Consider the following 7,632-nt stretch of genomic DNA (forward strand, 5'->3'; position numbering starts at 1 on the left):
GTGTAAAACAACATCAGAGCGATAATGCAGGAGAGGTGAGCCGAGCAAATTTTAGTTTCAGACACAGGGTAGCCATTGATGAATGCATTCATACGACACACATACATATCCACTTACATGGATCAGCTCACTACTGCATGTACCGTACATGTACATGCACACACTAAACATATATCTAATATCTGCCAGACTATGGTGGTTATAATGGCATTTCAGCTCATTTTTAGCATTGTTCATTGAGCAGTGTTCATTGTGCATTAATTAAGAAAAAGAGCAGTGGGTGGAAATATAATAACTAGCAGACGATATGGATTCTGAGAAAGCGAGGTATGGAGAGATAAGGCAAAGCGCAGAATGAATAAAAATGGTTTAGGAATGTGGAACAAGGCGTAGGAGAAACTGCCTAAACAGTTAAGAAGGACAGATAACTTCAACAGTTAATGAATTAGCTGAGGTTGCACTGACAGAAGAAAAGATAAGTATGGGGTTATGCTCATAAAAACCAAGGGCAATGAAATCTGAGAATATGTAAGGATTTTTGTTTGTGCTGTATGACAGAGTGCTAGATAAACATCGCAATTTTCGTATATCTTTCCTTAGATTATGTATGCTTAAAGATTAAATAATCTTAAATAGAAAACATACCATACATAAATCGAAAGACCTGCTGTCCATCACATACCAAAGACCAATGATGCCCCCTGCTGTGAAGATATACTGAATGCATGAGCTCACGCCATCCTTTCCATGCAAGCTACGCTCAGAGTTCCTATAAAAGCTGACAAATCAGTGAATTCATCAGCATATATCATGTTGGTCCACAATGCATAATGTGGGGATAGGAACTGTATAAATGATGGTGCTTGCTGAATAGTTCAGATATTAGCTAGAAAAGCAAAGACAATCTCCAATTCCTTCACTTCTTTCACCGCAAATTTAATGTTGCAGACATTTATTATCGATTATGCATTCATAAACTCCAAAGAGAACATCATGGATTTAAGGGAATGTTTGTAGGTTTATGGTTTCCCACAGTGAGAACAGACACACAGACACAAAAACAAAGCATTTGTGCACTACAACTGATTAATTTGCATAGGGTCTAGGGTTTGATTGCAAACTCTGGGTCTGTCTGTTCCAGATCATTACTTAATTATCAAGACGTCCTGGAGTGTTGGGAGTAGAGACTGTGAAGCTGTCTTCAGGATTGAAGTTAAAAAGCCCTAATCTAAGATAATGTTTGCTATGTGAAAAATACATTTGTTCAGTAAGGGCTGGTCATCATGTTAGATAGGATGGCTAAAATCTAATATCGATCAATAGCTTGACAGCAAAACCATTAAGATTGAGCAATGCATTATATCAAAAGATTTCAGTGGCATAATAAGAATATTATTGGGCAAATTATTACATATACATACACATACGCTTGGCAGACAGGGAGTCACGTTCATGATTTCTAATTCTGTAATGCTCCAATGGGCTCATATTGTATTTCCTCTGAGTACCCAACATAGTAAACAGAAAAGCTGTATCCCTTTCATTAAAAAACAAACAAATAAATAAATAAAATAAAACCACTAAAGTGCTTGAGTAAATCAGGTATTCCTGTTATCCAGGGGCCATGAGCCCATGTGGGGTCACTTGATTCACAAATCTCCTCTTTTATTTTATTCATTTATTTTATTAATTAATATTAGAAATATGGCTCTAACTATGAAGCCAGGTTTTGTGTACTACTATTTTAAAATTTTGCTGCAAGTTGCATTTGATCAAGCCACGTTTAAATGAAGAGTGTCCATGCTATTTCAGTCTTTTTCACTATCCTGACACGCTGCACTAGCGTCAGAGTACAGAACATTTCTCTGTCCATCTACCTCCGATAATTAAAAACCTTTCATATTATCAATTAGGTAAAAACAAGTTTATGTTTTTTAAAGTAGAGCTGTAAAATTCATTGTTTGTGGCTGTTTGCCAGAATTTAACTACACTGATATCCAGCTGGTTTCCCCAGACCACCATGTGTATGTATTAGGCATGGAAGATCTAGAGCTATAATCTTTTATGGTGTCATGAATTCTTGCTTGGTGTCATGAATCCTGCCAAATAGATCTAATTTTTTGCCTCATTTTGATCACTAGGTGCAATAATAATTCTATGGAAATACTGTAAATGATTGGCCAACATCTAGAAAAGAGACCCAATCAATTGCTGGTCACTTAAAAGAGGTAATAAGTATTTCAACCAAATTTAAAATGTATGGAGTTTATAAAGATTAACATTTGTTGAATGGATGATATTCTGTATATTGTGGGTGACCCTTATGGACGAGCGCCACTGTAACTTAACTCAGTTCAGTTCTCAGTTCGGACTTATATATCAGCTAATAACCGCAAACGTTCAATAATGTTGGTTAATGTCATTAATTCAGGGCTCAGTGATGTTATTGACATTGGTTAATGCATATGTTCATTATTTGGCTTTTTTGATTTTCTTATTTGAAAAATGTCAGTTAATACATATGTGTTATTTTGTTAATGTTACTTGTGGTGTATTAATGCCTTAGTAAATGCTTTGTTCAAGTTACATAATGAATGTGTTATATATTGGCAGGTAATGGACACATGATGTAAGGTCTTGTGTTTGGCAGTCCCTGGTGAAGCATGTCAGCCTCAGCCCAAGATGCCAACTGCATAAGAAGAAAAAAACAGCTTGCCTCAGGCTGGATCAAATCTGAGACCTCCTAACATGCTTCACACTGAAATCTCTCTCTCTCTCTCTCTCTCTCTTTCTCTCTCTCTCTCGACACGATTAGAATATTGTGAGTGTTTATATTCATGCCAAGCCAGCGGCCATGTAGAAGCCAATGGATGGGGAATTTGCCTTAAAACTACTATGATATCTAAATTGTAATATTTTTGTTGCCCTGGAACAAGTAGTAGTCTTGCTTATTTGTGCATTTTGCCTGTTTTTACCAAATTTAGCTGTACATATTTCTCAGTTTAGTCTAGGCATGTATTACTTAGCCTACCAGGCATACACCTGGCTCTGGGCTGCTGATCAGAAGGTTATGAGATCAAAGCTCAGCACTGCCAAGCTGAGCAAGATGCTTAACCCTTTCTGATCCCCTTTCTGGGGAACATATCATAGCATATCATAATCTGTGCTCTGACCCCAGCTACCTAACAAGCTAGGATAAGAAAATAATTTTACTGAACATGTATATGTGACAATAAAGTCTTTCTTCTCATTATTACTGAGTCCCTTACACAGACAAAATAACAGTAAAGAATGAAGCCTATCAAGCATTTCTTTTTAATTAGTACCTAGCCAATTTTATACATATGACAGCCACAGATTGTATTTAATGATAAAGTTTGTGCAGGATGCATTTCCTTAGCCTGGATGCCAACGTTTTGAAAGACAAGACTGATAGAGAAATGGAGAACAGACAAACATCTCAACATATATTCCAAATCTTTTGGTCAATCACAGTTTCAGCTGCTTTGTGTCTCTCAACAATGTGTGCAATGTCTGTTATAGTTTTATTCTCTGGAGCCTGTTTGGAACAAAATGACAGTTACACATTAATGTTCAGAGATGCACTGATGCCAGCACAACAATATTGCCTGCCATGAGTGCAGAATAATTTTGTAAAGATGGAGATACTAGAGGCTGCTCAAAAATATCTATTTTGCATGAATTAGTTCTTCTGCTAAAGTGCTTAAAATGTAATAACTAAGGAATAAAACACAAAGGGTCATGGTGTTACAGGACAGTAATTAGCAACAGGATGGTGGGAAGTAAAGGTTAATTATTTGTCTGTAACAGCATGTCCAGAAGTGTTTTACTCCACTTACTGTTTACTACAACAATTTGCCAAAAAAAAAAAAAATTATTATTATTATTAATAAACAGCACATCATACTTTCTATCAGTTTATAGTTGAAACAAGTTAATTTCTTTTATCAATTACATACATAATAGCAGCTAGAAAGGATCTCTCCTCTTTTTTTTTTCTTTTTTTTTTTTTGCTCTCTTGAAGATAATAAGATAAAAAACACATCTTGTTGTGTTACAGAGAAACTTAAAACTGCAAACTCCTCTGTCCTGAAGACTATCCAGTGGCAGAAAACTTACTGACACCATTAATATTAAATAAACATCTCCTTACAGAAAAATGTAATATGTCAACTTTGCACTTTCTTAAATAACAACACATTTTTTTGATCCATTTATTATTAATCTTAGATTATGTAGAATGTCTGACATATAAGTCACTGTGTTAGTTTAGGATTTGCCTTGCTGTCTGCACTATTGTCAGAGCTTCTGTTTAAAAAAAAAAAAAAAAATCAACACCAGACTGTAGGATTGTACATTTCACAATAGAGTACATTAATCTTGTTTTGAGTTGACTCTTTAAATTCATTCAGTTATTAATTCATCTTCAGTAACCACCTTGTCCTGTCAAGTCGCTGTCAATCTAGAATGGATCTCAGAGACACAAGTCTTGTTCTTACCAACTATCAGAGGTGAGCCATCACTGTATGAAGCAGTATATTCATGTCCATGCTTTGGTTTCTTTGTGGATGTCCTCACCTGTAGTTTTGCAACAAGATTCTTATCAACTCATTCTAAATAAAAGCTCAATGTTTGTTGTGTTATGAGATGCTGTTCTGCTCCCCACAGTTGTAAAGAGTAGTTATTTAAGTTTATTGCAGCCTCCATGGCAGCTTGAACATAATTGGTTGTTTTCCTCTGACCTCTCGTTCTCATCAACAAGGCGTTTCCACCTGCAGAACTGCCACTCACAGGATGTTTTTTTGTTTGTTTGTTTATTGTGTGTAAACTCAGAGACTGTTGTGCGTGAAAATTTAATGAGATCAGCATTTACTGAAAAACTCAATCCAGCCCGCCTGGCACTAACAACCATGCCACAGTCTGAGTCACTTAGATCACATTTTTTCTGTGTCTGTATGATTTTATGCATTGCGCTGCTGCCACATGATTGTCATACATCAAGTGCATGATAGATTATGGAATATAGACTTTCCACTCACCAGAAAGTCAACCATGCATTAAGTACACCCCATTCATTAGTAAAGCCATCTGCTTTTACTGTCATTGTTTGATGACTTGTGAAAGAGCTATGTAGAGAAACATCTGCCTTTTACATCCTTTGGAAAAAGCCCATTCAATATTCATCATTAATATTCATTGGAAAACTGGGAAAAAGTTTAGTGCAGTTGGAAATGGGGTTTACTGTTTACAGAGATCATCACATGGCCATTGTTAAATTAAGAGCATCGGAAATACATTGCCCATTGTGCAGTAGTTTGCTAGCTATCCAGCAATAGTGCAGTTGAGTACCTACAAGTGTTATAAACTGCTAGGCAGTGGACCAGATTGTCAAGGTTCGATAAGGAGGTGGGGATAAGTGTAAGCATTCCCGGGAGACAAGAAAAAGGTTAAAAAGATATTTTAAAAAAAGAACAAACATCATACAATTATACAATCATGTGCAGGAAGTGGCTCAAGTTTCCATTTTTGTTCTGCTGAGTTCGGTTTCAAACTTTAATTAGTCTGCTTAGTTTACCTAGATGATTATTTGAATTATGAAATTTTAGTTTTGCTTCTCTTTATTTTGCTAACCTTGCCTCAATTAACCCTACATTTATTTGTTTAGACCTAGTAAGTTTTCTCTTTGCAGATTTCATCTGAGCTTTTATCATAGTTTTGATTATGTCTTGTTATGTCTTATCCTATATTTTAGGGTTTAAGTGTTTAAAATTCTACATAATTTCAGACATACATATTTTAGCTTTGTTCAGATTTAACTCTACCTTATATCATTATCATATCTTTATATCATTATTTCATTTAGTGCTATAGATTCCCTCTTTTCCAGGTTTTGTTAGGTATTATGACTTCTATAAATTGATGCAACTCAAACTAGAAAACCACCAATAAAAATATAATACAACTAGGATTGAAATACAATAAGCAAAAGAAAATAAAGGGGAACAAAAACAAGAAATGTGCTTTCGTAGTCTCTCGGTCCTACCACACTTCAGTAGGTAGTTCAGACTGGGAATTCTAACCCTTTAAAAAAAAACTAAACAAAAATAAAACTTACCACTGGAAAGAATGAGCAGCTTGGCTCTGTTGTCTCAACAGTTTTAACCAATACTAGCCAGTATCATGTTTATTAGGTATTCTCAACATTCACAGCTGTCACTGGGGTTTTCAATGTCTTCTTTCTTTCTTTGCAGCTTGCAGCTAGCAGCCCATCACTCAGTTCAATTAATGTTTAACCCATTTACTGCTAATAGATTTTAAACTTGAACTTACGTTACTTCCATGAAATGTAGGTTACACCAAGACAGATGTGGCCGGGTTTTACATTTTTAGCCTCAACATAGTTTTGTAGGGAGTTAGACATGACTTGTTGTCATTTGTTTCTTAAAAAAGTAAAAATAAGCATTTTCTACTGGTTTATTATATTAATCCTGTTTAATATTCATCTTCCATGGAGGGTTTGTCTTCCTGTTTTTGTAACATTTGACTTTCTTTGCAGGGAAAAAAAGACTTGCATTGTTCATTTTTCTTCTAATATTTTCTTGTAATAGGTTAAATTTACCTCTGTCTTGCATCACCTGTCAGTCACACATGCATGATTCACAAAGCCACTGTATCACTCAGAGGAGAGGCTGAAGAATGCGGATGGTGCTGGCAGAAATTAAAGTAATATCTTGGTATTACTTCACAAAATATCTGAGTTTATCTTAGCTGTTAGACACATCAAAATTTGGATTTAACTCAAATTGGGTTCACATACTTTAACAGCTATATTTAAAGAAAGCATAAATATATTTCAGTAAAATTTTGTGTGTTGTATTATGTTGTATAACCAAAGTAGATGTACATAAATTTATAATTCTATAATAAATGTTTAACATACGGTATGTCTAAAATATTATCATTTTTATGTTATACTGTATATTGTATTAATTGTAAATTAATAAATAATCTCCTTTTCATCAGTTTCATCAGTATGGTGTTTTTTTTTTCTCTTTTCACTTATTTCTGAGGGTATCTAGATTTTTTAAATTATATCATTTTATTGTGATTGACTATTAACTAATTGTTTCTCTTTTGCATGTATGTCAGTGACTATATTACAAGGGCATCATGCTCAAAATAACATTAGGATTAATGTATCTTCATTGTAAGTGCATCTTTCATATCATATGCACTTATTAATTCATTTAATTTTGTTGTTGTTTTTCACAACCATATGTATGGCTGAGCCTTATCACACACACTGTGGTTGAGTCTTTGAATATTCAGTGCGAGATGGAAAGGTTTCACTCTCCTAGAGGAATTACTGGGGGGTATCATACACGTCTGCTGTATTATTAAAAGCCAACATTGGAGCAAATGTCAAGTGCTCAACAGCTTAAGCCCCTAAGTCACATAGGATTGATGGCCTTTTCTTCACTGCAATCCTGTAACCTGCTGAGGAAGAGCATTAATCATCTTGTGATTAGGCAGTGGTGGCTTGGTGGTTAAGACTCTGGGTTACTGATCAGAAGGAGGGGGGGTTCAAGCCCTGGCACTGCCAAGCTGCCA

This window comes from Ictalurus furcatus, chromosome 3, assembly GCF_023375685.1.
Source record: "Ictalurus furcatus strain D&B chromosome 3, Billie_1.0, whole genome shotgun sequence".
In the NCBI taxonomy this organism is placed as follows: domain Eukaryota; kingdom Metazoa; phylum Chordata; class Actinopteri; order Siluriformes; family Ictaluridae; genus Ictalurus; species Ictalurus furcatus.